Below are 23,477 nucleotides of genomic sequence, written 5' to 3'. Positions count from 1 at the left end.
CTCATTACAGGAGTGAGTTTGTAAGTCTGAAAACTGCCGTCTCCCCAGATGACAGCTAGCAGCCAATCGGATGCTGCGGTCACAGTTTTTGCCTTATAAGGAATGTTTTTCTGTTTGTATTTGGTTATAAAAGGGTTGCGACCCTTTGAATAAATGTCTCAGTTCTTCACTCCCGAGTCCATGCTTTAATGCACTGCAAATGACGTCCATAGTGAGATATGAAAGAAACTAATCTGTTTCTCCTGTGGTGCAGCTCAGCTGAACATAATGGGAATTTTCACTGAAAGGAAGCGACAAAAAAAGAGCTCTTAATTACCTTTCGCTGGATGAAAAGGTAAGCATCAGAGAACGAAATGGGAACTCCCTTAACTAAACAGCAAAAGGCAGTTTCACAACCCTTTGCTAAAATGCTTAAAAAGTACAGGAGGATGGTAGAAGAAGAAAATTTAGAATGTCTCCTTTTGTGGGCATCCAAAGTTGATCCCACGTTAAATACTACCTCAATATATGACCTGAGAGTTTGGGACAATATTGGTTACAAACTCTGGGACAGCGCCACACTAGGCTATAAAATGGTTACCTCTCTATTAACATCATGAAGAGCAGTTTTCGAGGCTTTGCAGGTTCATGCCAGCTCCGGAGACGACCGCACAGAAATGGTAGGTGATTTCCAGCCGCCATTGCAGCACAAGTTGATGCCTTTTGTGCCGCCGCTGCCCCGTGCCCTGCCGCTGCTGCCATCTCCCATGTCGCCGCAGATGATGCCCTCTGCCCCCCCACTGCTGCCATCACTGCCGCCGCCATTTGTGGAGCCTGCAGCGCAGCCAGGAACATGGACCTCACCACCGCCCCCTCCCCGCAAACTTCGTTTACATGGTGCCGCTGCTGCAGTGTCGGTTTCTCTGTCGGACGACTCCGAGGAGGACCCAGAATTTACAGATAAGGAAAAAGATTTAACTTTTTGCTCTCCTTACTTTCATGACACGTGGACGTGAGTGCGGGGGGAGGCGAGATGCCCAGGGGATGCGGCAGTCTTAAAAGCTTTCCCGGTCCTGGTCTCACCTGGCCATGACCCACGCTGGGAGGGTCTGTCATATGCCCTTATTAAAGATGTGAGGTGAACAGTAACAGACCATGGTTTGCGGGCTCTGTATACCGTCCATTTGATAGAATCCATCTGTGATAGCCGAGTGTTTACCCCTCACGATTTCAAAACACTATTTTGCTTAATAATGACCAATATGCAGTACACAATGTGGGAATCGAAACTGAAGCAGCTAACAGAGAAACAAGCGATTGCAAATTCGGCTGCGGGAGCACGTAACCCTTTATGAGTGGTTACAGTAGATGTTTTGATGGGGCAGGGTGAACATGCTTCTCACACAGTGAAAGCCCAGACATGTCCCGCCGGGCTGCAGCAAAAAAACCAAATAGCCCTGCCCGCCTTTAAATCCATTCCACACGCAGGCATGCAGAGATTGCCTTTTACCCGTATTAAACAGCAGACACGGGAGGCAAAAACAGAAATATTGGGCATTGTTGACAGTGGAGCAGATGTAACCATCATCTCTGCCTCACAATGGCCCAAACGATGGTCCTTAAGGAACATGCATGCTTGTTTAGCAAGTATTGCTGGGGTGACCTCCCTGAAGCAGAGCAAGGACATCGTGGTCATTCATAGCCCAGACAATAAGTCTGCCTCCATTAGTCCTACAGGGATCACTGACTTTGTAGGGGAGGGACTGCTTGAGTCAATGGGGGATTCAGTTAACAATGGATTTTTCCTAAGAGCCACTCTGCTGCAGCAAATCCCACAGTTAACTTGGAAAACAAATAACCCTGTGTGGGTAGAACAATGGCCCCTCCCTAAAACAAAGCTCCTGCATTTACACCAATTAGTGGAGGAACAACTACAAGCAGGCCATATAGTCCCAACCACCAGCCCATGGAACACTCCTGTGTTTGTAATACAAAAGAAAAACAACTCATGGAGGCCATTACATGATTTAAGAAAGATAAATAAAGTCATTGAGAACATGGGAGCCTTGCAGTCTGGCCTTCCTTCACCAACTATGTTACCACAGACATGGACCTTAATAACTATTGACCTCCAAGACTGCTTTTTCACAATACCTCTCAATCCACAGGACACCCCATGGTTTGCCTTTTCTGTTCCCTCTCTTAATAATGCAAAACCTTACAGGAGATACCAGTACTACCTCAGGGCATGAAGAATAGTCTTACACTGTCAACAATTTGTGGCAGCCCTGCTAAGTCCAATTAGAAAACAATTTGACACCATTTTACTGTATCACTACATGAATGACATCTTGATAGCAGCAGAATCAAAACAGGAAGCAAGACAAGTGCAGCAAGAAATAGACTCAGATTTAACATCTCCACGACAACTTACTCCTCTAGCAAAGACTATTCTTGATACAGTAATCAAAAAGCTATCTACCCAGACTGCTTTTCGTCACAAACCAGACTTGCCTATTAACCTGTTTGTCTTTTATTCCACTTTTCGGCCCTACGGTCTTCTAGCCACAGGACATATGCCCACTAATCATCATTGAATGGATCCATGGTTATTCAGAGAGAAAGAGAACGCTTCCCAACTTTAGATAATACTGAACCTAGCACTATCATTTTGCCCTTTGACACCGAACAGTTAACCTTTTTGACTAATCAATCTTTTGTCTTTCAGTGTGCCTTTGCAGATTTCACAGGACAGTACCTCCTGAGTCACAAAACATTGCAATTTGTTTCCTTTGTGTCCCCAACTGCATTTAGCCCATGTGCCTATCCCTTCTGTCCTTACAATATTAGAACATACAACACATAAAGATACACACAGTTTCACCAGGACCAATCAACAAAGACAATGCAAAACCAAAATAAAATGCAGAACATGTATGTATGGAGTGTGAAAGGCAGCCGCCTGCATGAATGAAAAAGTGTGTGTGCGTGTGTGAATTCAAGCAACAATACCTCAAATAAAACCACACTTATATAACAGTTTGTCAGCAGATTTTGCCTGCACCTTCTATTGACACTAACCCTCAAAACAAAAAATAAAATAAGGGGAATACAGGTTTAAGCCCACAGGAATGTGTTGCCAAAGTCTGCTATATATTAAATTTTTAAATCGAACACAAATGATGTAAAACCTCAGGGAAAAGCCCAAATTATAATCAAAAACTTGCAAAGAGGCCAGTGGAAAGGACCTTTTCCCATCATAACATGGGGAAGAGGGTATGCTTGTGTTTCTATGGGTTCTAGTTCAAGATAGATGGGTTAAACCAGCATTGCCACAGCCATTGCAGCCTTTCTCCTGTTACGGCATTTTGGACCTGCTTGGTTGGAGAGTCGGCTGACAAATGACAGAGGACAGATCCCTGAAGCACTGAAGCACAGCACGAGATCCTTCAGTGGAATAAGGGACATTTGGGATGGCTGGGTTCTTTATTTGTCTGATGCAAGGCTTCAACCTTTTTGGGGATCACTTTAAGGGATGAGGGTTAAATAGTCAGTTAAATATATGTTGCAGTTAGGATTGGTTTACATGTATATTTTTATACTATATCTATTGAAATGTTTATAATGTTTACAATTAAACAAGTGCCCTTAAAAAATAAAAAGAGGGGAATTGTGGGAAATAGGCAGGCTTAGGACCTGGTGTAATGGTTTGGTTTTAAGGCCTTCCTTGGCGACCAGCTTGTAACTAGGGAAGTACCCTATGTTCCCAGTATTCCATGCTATTCTTTACGTAAGCAGAGGTATAAATAAGAAAGAGAGAGAAGGCTATGCCCTCTTCTCTTCCGACGAGGTCTGAAGGTGACAGATTCCCTGCGGCTGGTCTTTGCTCGTGTGGGTTGAGGCCTGGTCAGGCCTGTTGTTTTCTGTCGGTCTGGGAAACGGAGGGAGGCAGTGGTGTCTGGCACGATCCTGCTTTCTCAAGGGAAATATTGAGTTTTCATTTTGCTAGTTCTTTATTGATTGTTCCCGGATTTTCGATTGTGCATATCTGTTTTGGTTTTCTTTTTGCCCCTTTTCCCTTTCCCTTTCCCTTTTGGGGGGAAGTTTGGGGTTCTCTTTTTATATGTACATAGTATTCTCACTGTATATAACTGTGATATATGTAAAATATATATTTTTGCTATAGCTCTGCTATTTCGTTTTTTTTTTCTCTTTGAGAAGCAGGCTTGTAGGCTTTTTTGCTGGGTCTCGGGGACTTGGCAGGAAGCCAGGTACAGTCCAACACACCTGGAAAAAACAGACCTTTGCAGAGCACAGAGGAACTCATTACAGGAGTGAGTTTGTAAGTCTGAAAACTGCTGTTCCCCAGGTAACAGCTAGCAGCCAATTGGATGCTGCGGTCACAGTTTTTGCCTTATAAGGAATGTTTTTCTGTTTGTATTTGGTTATAAAAGGGCTGCGACCCTTTGAATAAATGTCTCAGTTCTTCACCCCCTGAGTCCATGCTTTAATGCACCACAGTACTGGTCCCAATAAGGACCCCTTAGAGACACCACTTGTCACTGATGTCCATCAGGACATTGAGTTGTTGACCACTACCTTCTGGATGTGACCATCCACCCAATTCCTCATCCACCGAACAGTTCACCCATCAAATCCGTATCTCTCCAATTTACAGAGAAGGATGTTGTGGGGGACCATGTCAAAGGCCTTATAGAAGTCCAGAGGGATGACATCTCTACCACTTCCCTTGTCCACTGTTGTAGTCACTCCATCATAGAAGGTCACTAGGTTTGTCAGGCAGGACTTGCCCTTGGTGAAGCCGTGCTGATTGTCTCAAATCACCTCCTTCTTCTTAGCATAGCTTCTAGGAGGATCTGTTCCAGGATCTTCCCAGGCACAGAGATGAGGCTGACAGGTCAGTAGTTCACAGAGTCCTCCTTTCTACCCCTTTTAAATATGAGTACGTTTCCCTTTTTCCAGTCACCTGGAACTTCCCCTGACTGCCAGGGCTTTTCAAATACCATGGAGAGTGGCTTGTCAACTACATCAGTCAATTCCCTCAGGACTCTGGGATGCATCTCCTTGGGTCCCATAGACTTATTTACATTCAGGTTCCTCAGGTGGTCAGAAACCTGATCTTCACTTACAGTGGGAAGTATTTTGTTCCCCCAGTCCCCATTGGGAGCTGTGGAAAGACGATGCCAGTAAAGACTGAGGCAAAAAAGTTGTTGAGTATCTGAGTCTTGTCCTCATCCATTGCAAGCAGTTTTCCAGTCTTGCTTATCAGTGGGAGTATGGCTTCTTTGACGTTTTCTATCTGACATACCTATAGAAGCCCTTCTTGTTATTCTTTGCATCCCTTGCCAGGTTCAGCTCCATTCGTGCCTTGTCTTTTCTGACCACATCCCTATGGAACTTGGCAGCATCGCTATACTCTTCCCAGGATACCTGTCCTTGTTTCCACTGCCTGTACATTTGCTTCTTGCCCTTTAGTTTGACCAGCAGCTCCCGGCTCAGCCATGCAGGTCTCTTACCTTTCTTTCCTGATTTCTTACAATTGAGGATTGTGAACTCTTGTGCTCTATGGAAAGCATCCTTAGAGATGAAACATAAGCAAATAAATTAGATTAATTTTGCTCAGCAAATGAGCAAGTAAATTAGATGAAAAAGTATATAAGGCAGGATCATGATAGGAACACCTCATACTGTATCTGAAAGGCACCAATTTTAGGTTTAAAATCAATACTAGATTGAAGTTTGGATTAATGGTTGATTTTGATGTGAATTTGACTTAGTGTTGAATTTTAACAACTTAATGGCTGTGAAATTTGTAGTCTGGGAAAAGGACTTTTCAAGAATCTTTTTGATGTATCTTCTGTGCTTTCCCTGTTCTATTTGGTATTTTAAACCATGTTTGTTTGTGAATGTGTATCTTAATCCGAAAATGTTATTAACTGAGTGGCAAAAGTAAGTGTTTTATTCAAAGATTTAAGTAAATATTTATACTGTTTGCATTTTTTCAACAAAAAATTATCATTTGAAAAGATAGTCTACGTTGGCTGCAGGTATGCTTTTAGAAGTGGCAATATTTTCCTAAAAAGAGGTTCAAGAATGTCAGTTTATTCCACAATTCACTCAAGTTTTCCTAGAGCCACTCACCAAATGGCAGTTGGTGCATAACAATGTAATGAAATAGTTTGGGTCTAAATGTCAAAAAATGGATGGAAACTCAAGAAATTATCAGTACTTATTCCTCATCAATTCAGACCATTCTAATATGGTATTTTTTAATGGATTTAAAAAAAGATATCTTGTTTCTTGCAATCATGAAACTAAATACACTGTATATATCAGTCCTGCAAGAATGGCACCAGCTGATTTTAAACTTGGAAAAAATTTTGCATTATTCAATACAAGCTTGTACTGTTGAACTGTTACTGCAGCTGCTAGTGAATAATGTATAAATAAATCCATTTCTATATGTCGTACAATGCAAGAAACATGAATCTTAGGGTAAAACTAAAACTAAACCAGTTGTTTCTGTTGAGATGTATAGAAAAGACAGTCTAGGTGCCAGATGGCAGGGGGACTAACAACTTTTTTACTCACACTGTCTTTTCCTTCTTGTTCTTTGTACTAAGGTTCAGCTATAGCAATCTGTATAAGAATTATTTGTAGGATATGATTTCAAGCAGCTGTTAAACAAAATGCAGTAGCAATAACTATCAAAAGGTCATTTTAAAAATCTGAGTATCTTTCCAATTTTCAGAAATGCATAAAACCAGAAAATATCTATAAGCAGTTTAGGAACTATTACACATATCACAAAGTAATACAAAGATTATCATGTAAGTCAGTTATTATAAAAGCAAAACACTTCTGATTCCATTCTACATACATAGCCAAATCCACAGGCAACTGAAGTTACTATGAAGACTTTTAAACCATTCAGCCAACTTTGGATCACGCCCACATTATGAATTTCAACCCTTAAATAGTTTTAACAATGAAGCTCTAATGTCAACCCAACTGGCTGAATTTAAATGAGTAAATGTGCAAAACCCAATGATAAAATATTGTAAGAAAAAAGATTATTTGAAAAAAAATCAACCTGTGTTTGTTTAACACTGACAACGTAGGGAAATAGGTTAAATACTTTATGAAATATCAGCCCCAAATCTAAAAGCCTGAAGGAAATATTTTAGTACATAGCTCAATTAGTACTGAATACATGCGCACTGTTTGAGCATGTGTTACAGAAGATGAGTGCAAGTAGTCTAAGCTCAGACACTTTTTGGTTTAAAATAAAGGAAACAAAAATAAATGTTGCTGGTTTATATTTCAAAATTTATAGTATCCTTTTACCATGAAATATTGAGGGAGATAACAACAGTAATGGAGATACTTTTACAACCACACTAAAATATACTAAGCCCAGTATTAGCACTAATCAAGAAAAAAAAACTTTAAATCATTATTTGCATGACAGGTGTGAAAAACATATTCCTGTAGTTAGCAATTTGATGTTTGCAGATTTTTTTGGCAGTATATTCTTAGGTAAAATATGGTGCCTTTGAAATTGCTCCTTAGTATTTCACAATCATCTATAGATTTAATTCTCCAGTACAAGTCTCTGTTCAAAAAAAATTTGTGTATACATGTGCATATGAGGACTGGAAGAAATTTCAGGCCATTTTTCTGATCAAATTACTTCTGCCTTTTTTCCTAGGAAGTGTGTAGAGAGCTCTGGTGCCTGAGAAAAAGTAATCACTGTGTTACCAACAGCATTCCAGCAGCTAAAGGTATTCTTTGCCAAACAGGGAGCATTGAAAAGGGGGTGAGTACAAATAATTTATTGTTTGAAGACTACAGGAAGAAAGAACTAGAAAACTGAAGTCCTTATGAGCAACTATAAGAGTTCAAAAAGAGAATTATTAGTTCAGAATATATTTGCATCCTAATGAAGTGTCCTAAAGAATTTATTTTAAAATTATTTTATATATGTAATTTAATAAAAGATTTATACTTGCTATAAAATTCTATAACCTGGAACAAAAAAATCCATCCTGTTACATATTCTGTATATTTTTGAGTCATTTCTGTAAAAACTCTATTAGTTTTATGTTTAATAAATTTTATAGCACTCTTCCATAAAATACTGTTAAACTCTAGGTCTGTTATGGGCTTTGAAAATGTGTAATATCGCTCTAGAACCTGAACTCTGTAATTTTGTGTAGAAGATAAAAAAATCTTTATTCCTTCATATATAAGCTGAAACATACAAGCATATAGAAAAAAAGTTGCATTAATAATGGGATTTCTAAAAGCCTTTATTTCCCAGTGACTGTGCTATTTTGAATTTTATTATCCCTTTAATATTCAGTTATACTTGCATTACTTTAGAGCTTAAGGATTTTGCTATGCAGTCTAATAAACTTTCCTACCTAACAAAAAGTACAGAAAGTCAGTGTTGCAATAGATAATCCTAGTGTTACTGTATCTGTCTGAACAATTACAAGGCAAAATCTACATGGATCTTAAAGAGGAGAGAAAAATATTTTAAGTATTCATGTACAGGGTATGTACTGGGGACAAAAGTGAATTCCATATATCTTTTTTCAAGATAATACGTTTTATGCAAGTTTTTACAAATGGGAGATAACTTATTCAACAATTTCCAGTATCTCTTCAAGAGTTACTGGATTACTTGTTTAAGATTTACTGCTCCAGCTTGGATTTTTTCCTAATAATGACTACTGTCATCTGTTGTCTGTGCTGACAGACTAGCTGAGCTAGTTTCAAAAAATATTACACTGCATTTTTGTAGGAGGTGTGTCCCAGGGGCAGGGAAGCCAAGAGACATGCGCAGGGACAGACAACCCCATTGGTTCTAAGGTCACATGGTTTTAGGGGATAAAAGGGAGCACGAGATTCAAATAAAGCCTCTTTGATTCCACCACATCGGAGAGCATACTCATTCTTTATCATATAAAGACCTCCACGCTACACGTGGCGCACCCGAACTTGGGACTTAGAAGCTATATTAGGTTAGTTTACAATACCCTGAATCAGGAAAAATAGCGGTAAATTCTGGGTATTGTATCAGTTTTATAATACAGGAATTTTTCACCGAAAAAAATTTAGACGTCTATAATCGTTGTCTCAGTTGCGTCTGAGAAACGAAAGTTAATATAGTGAGCTCAAAAATATTAGGGAAAAGTGCACAGGAACAAAGAAGAAAGAAGAAAAGAAGAAGGAGAAATGGAACAGCAGGTGGTGAAGAGCAGAGACAGGGACCATGCAGGCAGAAGCGGGCAGTGAAACAGCAAAGCTGAGTGAGTTATCAACACTACAGCCCCTGGCCCCCACCGAGGGGGCTCGGAGCTGTTGTGTTTATCTCGCAAGCTGCCACCGGGAGCTCCGCAACTAAAAAGCGACGGAGACCCCGTGCAGATGCAGCTAAAGCCACCCCGTGCCTCCCCTCCCGGACGCCCCAGGGACCCCAGGACCCCGCGTGACGACCCGCCACCCCCCCCCGCGCGCACCGCAGCTTGCAAGCGCCGGGAAATGGCCGAGCCACGTCGACCTCCCCCCCCGCCCGCCCGCATAGCCCGCAGCTATCTTGCACGCCAAATGGACAGGAAACCAATCCGTCTCTTCCGGCCCCAATGCCGCCCCACTCCAGCCGCCAGCACTAGGGGGGGCAGAGTCCATCCCCCGCGCCGTGTCCACCACCCACCACCACCCCCCCACAGGGAACCAGGTTTACTGGGGCCACAGAGGGGGAGGCATGGGGAGATGAGGAGGGACCAGAGATGGTTCCACTGGGAGGGAGCGAGGAGGCAAACGGGGGAAGGTCAGTTGAGAAGTGGGAACAATGTCGGAATAAGGCATTTCGAGTGGGAGGCTTGCAGGCTATCCGTGCATGCTTAATCGATTTTAGCCAACGTCAGCCCCCTCAATTCCAGCCTCTGCCATATGAGGTTACAAAGGAATTGAGGCAACTGGTAAGAGATGCTGGCGTATCCTTAACCAATACTTTCAAGTATTTGGAGACATTGAGTTCCATCTATTTTTTCACCCCACATGACTGGAAGAATCTAATGAAATTAGTTCTTAATAACACTGTATACAGTCTGGTTAACTGACTTTAGGGAGAATGGTGCTAAGTATGCAACCAACACCCAAGCAGGCATAACAACAAACCAATTAACCGGGGAGGGAAATTACAGCAGAGTAAATGCCCAATCAACCTATCCCCGGGAGGTGTACAAAGTAATAGCCAAACAGGCCCTGAAAGCCATGAGAAAGCTTCCCACTACAGACCAAGATAGCAACCTGTCCTCCACAAAAGTGTTACAAGGTTGTACTGAACCAAATTCACGATGCTTAGATCGGCTGCAATCTGCTTTAAACAAGCAAGTTGAGTACAATAAAGCCAGAGAGATGCTGTATAGGCAATTGGCTTTTGAAAAGGCGAACACAGGTTGTAAAAGAGCTTTGCAGGCCCTTCCTAAAAGGGAGAGCTGCAGCATTGCTGAGCTGGTTCGACCCTACCAAAGAGTTGGCTCTGTGGAGCACCAGTCTGCCTCCTTAGCTACAACTCTAAGTGCCCAGCTAGGAGTGCAGGAAGGGGCCAGACCCAGAGCGAGTTGCTTTAGATGTGGTGCCTCTGACCACTTTCAAAGGGATTGCCCTTGGAGACCCTTAGCAGCAACATCCCACAAGTACCTAAACAGCAGGGAATGGGCTGAGTTGTACCAAGGGTGCCGTGGGTGGGGCAGGGGCCACGCCATGAGCATCGCACTGCTTGCTGCCATGTTGCTCGCCATCCTCCTCCTCTTTGCCACCCGCTTTTGCGAGCAAGAGAGGAAGCAGCTTGAGGCAAGCCACAATGTGCCAACAACCAGCCCCGAGAATACCCCTGTATTCTGCACCCCCAAGCGAGGTGAGAGGTGGAGAATACTGCAAAATTTAAGAGCAGTAAACGCAGTCATAGAGCTTACGGAAGCATTGCAGCCTGGACTTGCCTCATCTGCTATGCTTCCAGCAAAGTGGCCACCACTAATCATTGACTTAAAAAACTACCTTTTTACCATCTTCCTACACCCTGAGGATGCGCCAAGGCTTGCCTTTTCCACCACAGCCTTGAACAATGCACAGCCCATGCAAAGCTATTTCTGGGTTGTCCTTCCTCCGGGGATGCAAAATAGCCCGACGAAATATCAAAAAAACCATCATACACCATTATGTAGGTGACATACTAATGACCACGGCCACAGAGAGTGAACTGCCATTTATTATTACTGCTCTAATCAAAGCCATCCAAGATGCAGGGTTACAGGTTGCTCCAGAGAAAATCCAGCGATCGCAACCCTGGACTTACCTTGGATGGGAAATCATGCAGCAAGAAATTTCTCCACAGCCACTGCAGCTCGAGGTAAAAAACACTTTAACTTTACACAAGTTGCAAAAACTTCTGGGAACCATCAACTGGTTAAGGCCTATTTTAGGCATAACCACAGAGGAGCTACACCCTCTATTTGAGCTGCTAAAGGGGGACTCCAACCTAGCGTCTAGCCGGTCTCTGACAGCAGAGGTCAAGCAGGCGTTAGACATTTGTGCCAAGGCAATAGAGGGCAGACAAGGCAGAAGGAGAAATCCTGAACTGCAAATCTGCCTCGCCCTTGTTCCCAGCAGGTACCAGCCATTTGCAGTTTTGTTTCAGTGGGATCAAACTGAAAAAGACCCACTGCAAATTCTAGAGTGGCTGTTTCTGCCCCACACACCACCTAAAACTTTGTGAAATGCTAATGAAATGTTTGCCAAGCTTGTCATTAAAGGCAGAGGACGACTAGAAGAACTGGACGGGAGAGGTCCTGCCACCGTCTTCACCCCAGCTGCAAAGGACAACCTCGACTGAATGCTAGCTGAGGATGCAGGATTCCAGGCTGCCTTGGTAGGCTTTAACGGTGACATTTCAATTCATCTCCCAAAACACAGATTGTGGGCAGAAATCAGTAGTTTACCGTTAAAAGCCACAACCAGATGCAAACATGAACCAGTGAAAGGCCTCAGGGCCTTCACAGATGCATCTGGAAAAACACGAAAAGCTGCAGTGACTTGGGTAAACCTTGACTCAAGACAATGGGAACGAGAGGTGCAGGTCATGAACCAAGGCTCTGTGCAGGTTCTGGAACTGGCTGCCATTCGTATTGCCCTGGTGAAATTTTCTGAACAACCTATTAATATTGTAACTGACTCTTGTTATGCTGCAGGGTTAGTGTTCCATCTTGAGAGTTCGTTTCTTCGAGATGTCGTTAACCTTCACCTGTTGTTTGAAATGCGTTCTGTATGGTTTCTTGTCAATCATAGAAAGTTTGATTTCTATATAATGCACACAAGGTCACACACTGACATGCCAGGGCCAATAGCTGACGAGAACTGACAGGCTGACAAAGCAGCAATGTTTAACACCATACCTAGAGTCTTAGAGCAAGCGAAATTGTCTCATTCATTTTTCCATCGGAACGCACGTTCTCTGAAGAGACAATTTCAAGTAACACTCAATCAGACTCGAGACATCATCATGTCATGCCCAGACTGTCAGAAAATCACACCCATGCCATCTCAGGAAGGCGTTAACCCCAGAGGGTTAATGGCAAATGATATTTGGCAAACAGATATCACACACATCTTCGAATTTGGCACATTACACATAACCATACATACACCTTCACAATACATAACTGCCACAGCACCCACTGGAGAAAAGGCCAAGAGTGTAAAACACACTGGCTTATTTGCTTAGCAACCCTGGGTACCCCAAAACAAATCAAAACTGACAATAAACCAGCTTTATTCCCCATCAAATTGAAAAATTTCTCATGTCACAGGTATTCCACACTAACCCACCGGACAGGCAATTGTTGAAAGGGCACATCGCACACTGAAAAACATGTTAGCTAAACAAAAAAAGGGGAAATCTGTCTATAGCCCGCAAGAGCGTCTGTGGAAAGCCATGTATGTTATCAATTTTTTAAATTGTGCCAGTGCTGAAAGAATCAGGTACGAAAGGCAGCACAGACCTCAGGCTTTTGCCTCTCCCAAACTACCGGTCATGGTAAGAGATTTGATTTCAGGACAGTGGACAGGACCGTTAGATCTCATGACTTGGAGAAGAGGCTATGCCTGTGTGGCTGCAGGAAAAGAGTTAAAATGGATTCCTTCCAGGTGTGTTAGACCCTACCTAGGTAAACAACCAGAGTAACGCAGAAGTTATAAAAGAGCTATGTTTATGTTTCAGGTTTACATTTAAGGACGACCAGTGTGGCAAAAAGCAGTCTATAAAAAATCCATGAATGTGCTTATAATGAATGGATGACGGCCATCAATGAATGCATGTGTGAATGAAGAAGAGAGTTGTTTGACTGGACAAGTGTCTTAAACACCAAAACACCTCACAAAATAACACTACCTCCGCCACATGGTCACTTTAAGAGAATTTAGTTTTGCTAAGCTTAACCTGTTTCTTAAATAAAGTTGAACTCCCCAGTTATTTAAACCCTCAGATTAATAAAGATTATAAGTATGCACGGTTGGGCTAAGGCCCCTAAGTTAATAAAGTTATTTCTCCAAATTGCACTACCCTTTAGGAATATAAGAAATTTTTAAAAAGTTTACAATAGATGTGTAAGAGGCCAAGGCAAGCGATGTGCTGGGTCATTGCAAGCTTTGGTAGTTTACAATGTACTGTTCTGATTGTTTGCACTGTTGTTTTGCACTGTTTTTGTGACCTTCTTAAATAATTGAGAAGGGGGTGATGTAGGAGGCGTGTCCCAGGGGCAGGGAATCCAAGAGACATGCGCAGGGACAGACAACCCCATTGGTTCTAAGGTCACATGGTTTTAGGGGATAAAAGGGAGCACGAGATTCAAATAAAGCCTCTTTGATTCCACCACATCGGAGAGCGTACTCATTCTTTATCATATAAAGACCTCCACGCTGCACATTTTGACTTGCAATCTGTTGTTTAAATAAAAGGAATGAAAGCTTTTGGGCAGCTGTCACAGTTAATTAATCCTTGCTGACAGCTTCATGCAGGATCCATGACCTAGTGGCATTCTGATGCCTTTTCCATTGTGAGTTTGGAAATACTGGTAAACCATGTTAAATAAATTCATTGAAGGAATCACTTTAGGAAAATAGAGTTCTTAGCCTATGAAAATAGAGAGACCATCACATTCTACCAAAAATGTTACCTTTTATTAGAGTAATAGGAAATGATGGGAGCCCTACTCTTAAATCAACAGTTTAGGTTGACCACTGCTTGTCAATGCCAATGAGCAATTTACCTCAATTTATATTTTTTTAAACCATGAGACTACTGTGAACCAATCAAGACGTTTTAAGATTCTATTTCTGTGTCCATTTGCCAAAGGTTTTAAGCAGTTTGCTCTCAACAGAACATCTTTTTCAGTCATCAGTATCTTGTTCCATCATTAGATTTGAGACAATTGGTATTGGTTTACAAAGGTAAACTCTCCATACCTTTAAACAGCAGAATTATTATCTATAAACTGCAGCTTCAAAGGTTTCTGTAAATTAATAGTTCCTGATAGCAAAAAAACCCCGAAAACATGAGTTCTTTCCAAATATGTATTTATCTCTACCACATACGAAGGAGGAAATAATATGTTACAATTCTATTTATTGTTATTATTATTCTTATTTTAACATTCATATTGCAGTCACACCTAAAGACCACAAAAAAATTAGGCCCTATTTTTCTGTGCCCCGTCCAAATATAAAATAAATTAAGTTCCCTGCTCTAAATGCCTAAAAAGATCCCAGTGTACTTTATCATATTTGGAGGGTCCATTTTGCTTTTAGTTACGCTGATGTAAGTTTGGTGTAACTATTAATTTAAAGCAAAATTTGATGCAATGTGCATTAATGTCTAATTGTCAGAGTTGGGAGGGATTTCTACAATTGAAATTTCCTAACACTCTTCCTAAAACCTTGTTTCAATTACTTATATAAACCTGTCAAACTTTAACTCTTTGGGTCAAAATTTTCCACAGTAGATGTCTTCCTACATCTGAAGATTTTTAGAGTGTTTTCCATAAAGGTTACTCGTCTGTTTTCTGCATACAGGGAAAAAGAATAGAGTGGGGTTTTGCTACTGACAGAACTTGTACATATATTCTGTTTTGAAGCTTTAATACATTTCATGCTTTGGTGAAGGCTTTTACATATTGTTTGGGTTCAAAAAGGTACACTTTTTCCTAATCTTGTAATAATAATTTTAAATATATTTGATGCTTCTCTCTGGTCATGTATACCCAGATGTGTTTGTGAAGGTAAACTAACTGATAGATATAAAAATATTCTGATGAGGATATAGTGCATATAAAAGAAAAAGACAAAACTGATAGGAATGTTTATTTCTATATTTGAATTTAAAGTAATAAAAAAGTAACCTTTTCTAATATAATTGTATAGATCCCTACTAGAGATTTAAACAAGGGAAAAATGTGCAAAAAGTGAAACCACAGTGTGCTGAAAGCACAGTTTAAATAGTTGGATTGTGTGGTGATCTAAATTCGTTATTACTGGACATTAAGTTTCCTTGCAAAATAATTTTAGAAACACTGATTGAAAATCCATTGTTAAGATGAGATGGCAACCTTAATTGAATTCATCTTCTTTTTTGCCATATGAAAAATGAAATTGATTTTCCTCACTATTACAGTACTTGCTGTATGAGTTTTCTAAATGCATACTGTTGTAAATCTTAGTCCTGTTAAACAGCTAAAATTCATATCAAAAGTGATCTCAAATGTGCCACAATGTCATTTTGTTTATTGTTAATGATCTATAGAAGAAAAATCCCAGACCGCTCACATTAATTCACAGGATTAATATTTTGTGCACATTTTATATGTATACAAATGCATCGCCACTGTCCTTCTAATTGAACTAATTGAAAGTTGCTTCTTCAGTAGGACAGAAAAATTAACATTTCAGTTCTAAATCTTTCATGAAGGGTTGTTCACTTAAAATAACTGTCACCTCCTCTTGTTTCTTCTTATACTGCTTACCCAGTAGTCCTTACCTCATTATAGCAGATGGGCTTGCCATAATTCATGGAGAAGGCATATTTCTGTAGTACCATTAGAAATTAAGATTTTGGTAATTTTGAATTACTCTGACAGAGATTCTATGCATCACTGTCCTCTGCTGAAAAATAAATTTTCACTAGAAAATTAAAGAGATGACAAAGTCCTCAGATTCAAGTTCAGGTTAAGAAGTTCAGAGAAGAAAAAAACAGCATTTAAGGAATTTTTACAGGGGAATATGGGAATGTGGAAGAAAAAAATGTTTGGACTACAGAGGAAATTACAGAGCACAGGAATTTTACACAGCTTTGGAAAAATAAGCAGTTGAAATTCACCTGCCTATTGCATACAGTCATAATAGTATATAGTTTGGGGGTTTAACTCCCAGTGTCTTTATTAACTTTGATTTCGACGTTTGTAATATTTATAATGTATTTTACCATACATTTTTACTCTTAGAAGCATTTTAATTTCTAGCTTTTGACTTCAGCATTAAATACCTGATCATGTACTACTGTAGCCTCTTTACTAGAAAACTGCAAGAGGATTATTATGCAAGGCATAATAATAATGAGAAGAAAACAAAAAAAATTTAAACCTTCATGTGTAATCCATGTAAATACTTCATTCTCTATTATAATTGCACCATTACAGGCATTGCAAAACACTGTGCCATGTGGTTATATCTATACTAGATAAAAATATTTGAGTTCACTATACAGACTTCATTATGTGTGTTTTGGTTCCAGCCAGGACAGGGTTAATTTTTTTGCAGTAGCCAGGAGAAGGCATGGCTAGGACCTGAAGATTATACCACCTCACATCATTGCCGGGGGTGGGGGGAAGGTAGTCACTTCTGGGGAGAAGGGATTCCTTCTGGTCAGGTGTCATGGTTTGAGCAGGCCCAAAATCCAATTCTGATTCCTAGCCCCCCACCCACATCTCAACCCCATGTGAGATGGGTTTTCCAGACAAAAACACAAGACTCAATATGGGGGGAAGGAATATATTACAAAGACTATACACATAAATAAATACTATAATACACTGCATACAATCTTAACTCTATATCTATCTCTACCATGACAGTAATATTTACAATGGGCCAAATCTCTTCTCCCTCCAAATAAAAGTCCAGGAGAGAAGAAGAAGAAAAGACCCCTTCCAGTCTCTCAGCAGCAGGCTCTCTCTAGGCAGCAGGCTCTCTTCTTCTCTTCCAGGCAGCAGTAGTAGTTGCTGGCTCTCTGCCAGCACACACGAGGAGGTCTCCAAGCCCCTCGGCCCTCCGTCCTCAAAACAGGGGTCTTTCCGTGGACTACGTAACCCCAGACAAGGTCGCATCACCATGGTCATATCACGAAGCACGGGGGTCTTCGTGACGGTCTGGTATCCTCAGGGGAAATCAAGCCCCTGTGCAGAGCTCCCATGCTCTGACTCAAAGATGGCTGCCAGCTTCTCTGAAGCTGCAGCAAGGAGGGGGGGGGAAGCCCAAGGTCACCCCCTCCACACACATTCCTTTGGCCGTCCTGGCTTTAGCTCTCAGGACAGTCTGAGCTTCTTGCTCCTCTCTGGAGTGCATACTGCACTCCAAGACTCTTCCAAGTGAGTCCAATCATCCTCCTCTCTCTCAGAGGAATCTCCAGTGAGTTTGGGGGTTTGGGTTATCCAATTCTTACCCCGAAACTCTGTTCCTGCTGCTGGCTCAGTCCTCTTTCAGGTGCTGCCTTTCTGCTTTCCTTTCTCCTCAGACATCTCTGTGTCTTCCATGCAGCATACTGGCTTATGTTCCTCCTTCTGGTCCTTATCAGTTGGCTCTTTGCCACTGCTCTTCACTGTCCCTGCTGCTCCGTCACCCACTCGCAGTGGAGAAAACTCCTTCGGCATCTCAGACAGGCACTTAGTTCAGTTCTGAGTCCCTGCAGCCCCCCAACCGGGGGCTGGGGGGGGCAGAGGCCCCCAAGGGGCCGGAGCCCCTTCTCCTCGTGGCCTCTACAACATGGCCACCTCTTCTTCTAACAACAAGTACCTCTGCTTCTTTTCCGGTCTCCAGAGATATGTTTATATTTTGCAGGAGCACTGATTGGGTCAAGCCCCAAGGGTCACCACCCCCTGGGGGTTACCACTTTCAGCTTCAGGGGGAAACCTGGTTCAAACCACTACATCAGGGTAGCATGGCTGCGGTTGGGTCAGGGCTCTGCAGTGAGAATTTTGCATACGAATCTCTCTCTTTTGTACACTTTTGTTCTTAAGATTGTTGCTGTTACTGTTTGCTTCCTTATCCCATTGCTGTTTCCTGTAAATTGTTCTTATCTCAACCCGTGATCTTTACTTTTTGAGCCTCCAATTCTCCTCTCCAGCCTGCCCCAGGGAGGTAAGCAAGTGAGCAGCAGTGTGGTTTAGAGACTCTCAGTGGGAGCACTAAATTGGGGAGTACCATTCCTAAACCACAACGTGTTATGCAAATATTCAGTGATAGTCTGGATTTAAGAGAAGCTCCATAGGAAGGGTACATTCTTCTCACAGATGTCTGCTTATTGGCATTAACCTCCTAGTTGTAAATTTAGAACTGCAAGAAGGATAAACCTTCCTTTCTATTGTTCAACTCCATGGAATCTTGTGTTCTTGTTTCTTTGCTGAAAAAGAGTGTGTTGGGTTGACCCTGTCTGGCAGTTAAGCCCCCACCCAGTCACTCACTCATTCTCCCCCACACCAAGATGGAAGAGAAAATCAGAACAGCAAAAGCAAGAAAAACTTATGGGTTGAGATAGTGACAGTTTAGTAAAGTGAAAGAAAAAGAAAGAAAAAACAAACGAGATGCAAAGGCAATCACTCACCACCTCCCACCAACAGACTGAAGCCCAGTCAGTCTCTGAGCAATGGTTCCTTTGGAAACACCTCCAGTTTTATTGCTGAGCATGATGGTATAGGGTATGGGATATCCCTTTGGTCAGTTGAGGGTCAGCTCTCCCTGCTGTGTCCCTTCCCAACATCTTGACCACCTCCAGCCTACTCACTGGGGCAGCAGAGTGAGAAACAAAGAAAGCCTTGATGCAAAATTTAGTAATAGCTAAAATATCGGTGTGTTGCCTAAAGAGAGTGCAGAGAAAAAGACTCCAGGTCAATTTAGTGTATAAGATAAAAAGAGCAGGTCCTTTAATCAGGCCTCAGGCCCAGGGGAATACACATGACGCGCGCCCCCCAGACAGTGGTTCTATGATTTTATAATATGGTCTGTCCAATCCCAGATCTATCCACCCCCGGTTCTGCCCCCCGACACGGTCCTTCAGGAATTAGGTCTGGGGGTGTTTGGGACCCCTTCTTCCTCATCTTCATCTTCTTCACAGCACATACAGTCCTTGGAGCTCCTCCAAAGTTCTGGGCTTGAAGGTTGCTGTGCCTGTGTGATATCTTCTGGTCCAGGCCTAGGGTGCAATGTTCTTAAACAGAGGTGTTTTTCTACAATTCTGCCTTGAAAAGAAGACTAAACAGGCTAACAGAATTTAGAGAGATTGATATGAAATGGGGTAATAGGGTTGGGTATGTGTCTAAAGGGTAAGGGATATAATGCAGCTACATTAAAATCTACATTTACTACACAACTACTTCTAAAATCTACAAAAGTTAAAAAATCCAAAAAGCTCTGAGGCATCAGTGTGTTATTTGCACAGGTCACAAACCTAAAATGCAGCACCATACTGACTGCTATGAGGAAAACTCTGTCCCAACCAGACCTAGTGGAAAAGGCAATGCATTTTGATATTGAGATTTAAAATAGTCTGCTTTATATGTTTTCTGTAGATATATGAATGCTGCTTTTTCTTTATTTAACTGATAGAGCATGACGTTTATAAACAGAAATATGCTGGATTGTAACAACTGTTTTAAAACAGGTACAGCACATATAGACAAAAAAGAGGAGGATAAAAATGTTTTGAGAGAAGAAAGAAGTATGAATGTGGCTAGAAAAATAATGCTACAGATTTCACTTATATTAAAGTTAAATGGTAGCATGTGTTCATATGCAAAACTACTTTGTATCCAGGTGTATTTGCTCCTGTAGGCTACAGGTTTTATTATTCATTGTTTTAATGTACATTCTTGAGAGCTTTGCACTTAGACTGACATATATGACAGTCTAGAAGTACTTTTTTATTAAAAATGAAAGTTCTAATAAAAAATTAAAGATTTTTTATTAATTTTCTTTGACTAATACTCTATACAATCCCTGTTCATATCAAATTCCTATTAATTTTTTCCCTGAGTAATGACTGAAGATTTAATTCTTTTTTCAGTTTCTTTCATAAAAATCCAGAGTAATTCAGGTCATTGTGAATGGCTGCATTTATTTGTTTACATATGTCCAACATTGCTGAGACTGAGGCTTTAGGCAAGCCTTAGGACTCAGGAAAAGAGAAAATTTGGCTTTGCTATATCAATTAGTATAATGTCAATGCTGAGTCTTTCAGTAGTGCTTATGGGTGGGCAGGGATATGTCTTCTGTGTATGTCTCAGTGCTTTTTGTCCTATTCATATGACTCATTTTGGATTCAAAAGTTGTCTGGGTTTCATTTTGGAAAGAGTCAATACTGTGTCTGGTATGGGAATTCAAGGGAGCTAAACAGCAGATGTTCACCTTTTGGAAGTGAAATGGGCAGATTCAGGTCACAGTAAAGCTGAGGCCATGTTCTGCTCTGTTGCCTAAGCCAATAATGGCAAGAAAGGTTTATCTAGTTGATTCTCAATGATGCAATAGACACCAGAATGTGCATCAAACTATGGGCTCCAGAATTATTTCTGAATGTTTTAAAAATTTTTCTGACTAAGAAAATGATAAACTTATTTTAACAATTAGCCATTGTGTGAATTTTTTGTCATGTTGTATGTCCAATGTTAGTAGCAATATTACAAAGGTTCAGTGTTTGCATGAATCAAGTACACATGTTCATTCTGTTTCTGAACAAATGGTCAGTCACTATTATTTAGTGATTTTCTGTACCATGTATAATGCCTTGGCACTACTTTTATTATGTCTGTAGTATTAGTATAAATTAAATACTGCAACAAATTCTTCTTTCATAGTAACCTAATCGAGATTTTATTTTTTAAAATGCAAGAGAATACTTTCTTAAAAATACTATCAGGGGGAATTTTTCATTTTGTGTAATGAAGCCCCTACATAAATCCTAAGTGGAAGGTGTTTTCCTAAACTGATCTTAGAGAAGCATCTGTTTAAAAGACTGTAAGCTATTTGCAGTTTCTTTAATGTGAAACATTAAGGAGAATGTGTAAAGAAAAACTAAAATCTTTATTTTAAGCTTGCTTTAACTTATGGTCTGTATTAGGGACCTATAATTCAGGACTTAGTGAAGGCAAATATGGCTAGAAAAGGTTTTGTTATCTATACCGAGAATGCTAATGCCTATAATTGCCATTACCTGACCCTTATATTTTCCTGTCGTGATAACTGTCAGTCTAGAAGGTAATTTTGTGGGTTTTTTTGTGAAATCTTTCAGTGGTGTTACCAGGGAGAGCGCGTACCTTTTGGCAGTTGGCCCCAGAGCATAGATGGGGACTGGGGTTTGTGGTCAATACAGGGAGAGTGCAGCAGGACCTGCAGGGGAGGAGTCTCCTCATGTATAAGATACTGTGACAGTTCAGCGTAAGTAGCTAAAGTAAGCCAGAGCCAACAAAAAGACACACTTGGAAATTATTCAAAACTGTGATTTCACATTTTCTGTAAAAATCTTTTGCTAGTTTGTGGCAGGAAGAATGTAGTAAGGAATTATGGGAGTTATAGTTTTCCGGGTTCTCACGCATGCTCAATCAATACTTGATTGTCATTGGTTGGAAGATCATGTGACTCGTTTGAACACTGTACTTAAACTGCTGTTTTATTTAATAAACTTAATTCTGCCCTGACACTTAACCGTGTCAGTGTGGGGTTCGTGCCTTATTCACCATCTCAAATGGCTTTCCGCTCAGGGACTTCAACAGGCATTGGATACCGGGAGCATTAAGCTGTGGGATGCCTGCCAGAGGTGTCCATTTCGCCAGAAGAAAAGGAAGAAAAGAAAGAATTTAGCGCGCTGGTTTACCTCTGCAAAAAGGGACAAAAAAGGAAAAAAAAAGGACGAAAAGAGGACAACAGAGCTTCAGCACACAGAGGTAACCAAAACACTGGCGAATATGGGAGGGTGGTTAACCCGTCAGGAGAGGATTTCTCCAGAAATCAAACAAACAGCTGAAGCCATCACTCAATTTTTACAAGAGCAGAACAGAAACATAGAAGAAAGTAAATCATGGGGCTTATTATACTGGATTTCTATGCATGAACCTGCATTACCTCTAACTAGACCTTATCAAATATCATTTTGGAGGAAAATAGGGAGAAAGCTCATTGAAAAAGACAGTGAAGGAAAAATGGACACTCCCAAAAATCTAGCTACATGGAAAGACATCATGATAGCTTTAAATGTGCACTACAAAAAGGCAAATGCACCCGGGAAAATAGACTCCTCCCCCCTGAACTCCTTTCCCCTCACCCCCCCCTTCAACCCCAGCCCCCCTAGCGACCGCATGGCACGGGAACAATGGTGGGGGGGGGATGGGGGGAGGGGGAGCCCTTGGGGGGAACAGTGCAGCGGCAGCGTGTGGTGTAGAAATGCATGGCCATATGCTGCGTTCGCCACCCCCCCCCCCCACGCATGCAGCCGGAGGGTTTCCTGCCGCGGCGACCCTGGCCGCAGCAGCGGCGGGGCTGCTGTCAGCCGGAGCCGCCACGAAGCCGTGTGCTGGGTAGCGCGGGGCTGCCGGGGTGGCTGCGGCGGCTGTGCAGCCGGCCGTGCCGATGTTTGCCGGGACCACTGCTCCGACCGAGTTCGCAGCGGAGCCGCTCGCGGCCGCGCCGCCCCCCCGGGCTCAGCGACGGGGGTTTCGGCCGGGCATGCCGCCTGGGCGGCAGCATGGCCAGCGGGTGGTTTCGTTGCCGTGCTGTCCGCCCCTGGAGCCGCTGGCTTTGCGGGGACCGAGTGTCGCGCTCCGTACGCCAGCGCCGCCGACCCCGTGGCGGCGGTGGCGCCGTTTATGGCAGGCACGGAGCCGGGACGCACCGGAGCCGGGGCGGTGGCGCCGTGGGGAGGTGCTGGCTTCATGCCGGCGCCCACGGCTGCAGCTGCGGCCGTGCCGCTTGGAGCGGCGGACGGTGCCCCTGGAGCCGCTGTTTTGGCGGCCCCAGACGCGCTGTTACCAGCTGTGGAGACAGGGGCGCAGCGCGCGGGCGGCTGCCATGGGGGCGGGAAGGCATGTTGGCTTCGTTGGGTTGTGCGGCAGCCCCAACCCCGGGACCGTCACGGGGCGACCGCGCAGCACAGGTTG

The 23,477-nt window shown here is 42.2% G+C and overlaps 1 pseudogene; it reads right to left on the bottom strand.

The window, feature by feature from the left end:
- The window catches only part of LOC113960996, a 126,831-nt pseudogene extending 103,577 nt beyond the window's left edge, over window positions 1–23,254 (bottom strand).
- Window positions 23,255–23,477: the final 223 nt, after the last annotated feature.

The sequence above is a fragment of the Neopelma chrysocephalum genome, unplaced genomic scaffold, assembly GCF_003984885.1.
Source record: "Neopelma chrysocephalum unplaced genomic scaffold, ASM398488v2 Primary Assembly neopelma1_97010, whole genome shotgun sequence".
NCBI classification, from domain to species: Eukaryota; Metazoa; Chordata; class Aves; order Passeriformes; family Pipridae; genus Neopelma; species Neopelma chrysocephalum.
Note: the sequence above shows the minus strand (reverse complement) of the source record. Positions and strands in the feature narration are given on the sequence as shown.